Genomic DNA, 848 nt, shown 5'->3' with positions numbered 1-848 from the left:
AATAAAATATATTAATGCAATTTTGATGTATCCTGTGGTTTGTTTAAAGAACCTTGGTGCACAAAAATTTCTGATATATCAAACTGTGTACGATTCCCAAATATTCAAATAGACCTGAAGAGATGTGGTTCTCTCTCAGCATCAGTTGTTGTTTGTCTGAGATTCTGTATTTAAACAAGTTTTACTTTAGTCCAGCGCCCTCTGGTGAGTTTTATTGTGAAAAGTCTTGCTATAAATAAAGTGAGTTGTATAGAACTAATACTAAACTGACATTTATTTGAAATATGRGACTTGAGGCTCAGAAATTCATTGATCAAACATTCAACCAACCAAAATTCCTTAGAATATCAACTTTTATTGAGGATGTTTTTGAAGTAGCTTGTGTTCAATTTAAAAATTATGCTAATTATTATTAATGTGATCACCCCAGCTTCAGAGGATATGTTTTGGTATGGCAATATTTATTTAACAAAGACAGAAATACGTGGTCCAAGAATGAAGGTACTCTGTGGGATGATCAGCTGAGTTTTATTGCAACAGGAAACACAGACAACAACCTGGCCTGTCTCTGTGCCTCTGCTTCTCTCTGCCACCGTCTCTCCACACTACTCACTGTGTCTCAAGAGGTCTCATATATGTATTAACAAACACCATTATGTCATCTTAGCAAGATTTGATATAAGGTCAATGGAAAACACAAAGATTAACACAAGTGATATCTAAGAATGACTGTTGTTAGCAAATCTTGTTCTGACTTTAATCATTCTATCTGCAGATGAACAGCATGTCATGAAAACCTAGGTCATTAAAGTGTATCTTACCCCCCTGTGAAAAGATAACTCCGCCCC

The sequence above is a fragment of the Austrofundulus limnaeus genome, unplaced genomic scaffold (assembly GCF_001266775.1).
Source record: "Austrofundulus limnaeus strain Quisiro unplaced genomic scaffold, Austrofundulus_limnaeus-1.0 Scaffold346, whole genome shotgun sequence".
NCBI classification, from domain to species: domain Eukaryota; kingdom Metazoa; phylum Chordata; class Actinopteri; order Cyprinodontiformes; family Rivulidae; genus Austrofundulus; species Austrofundulus limnaeus.
This window is presented reverse-complemented; position numbering follows the sequence as displayed.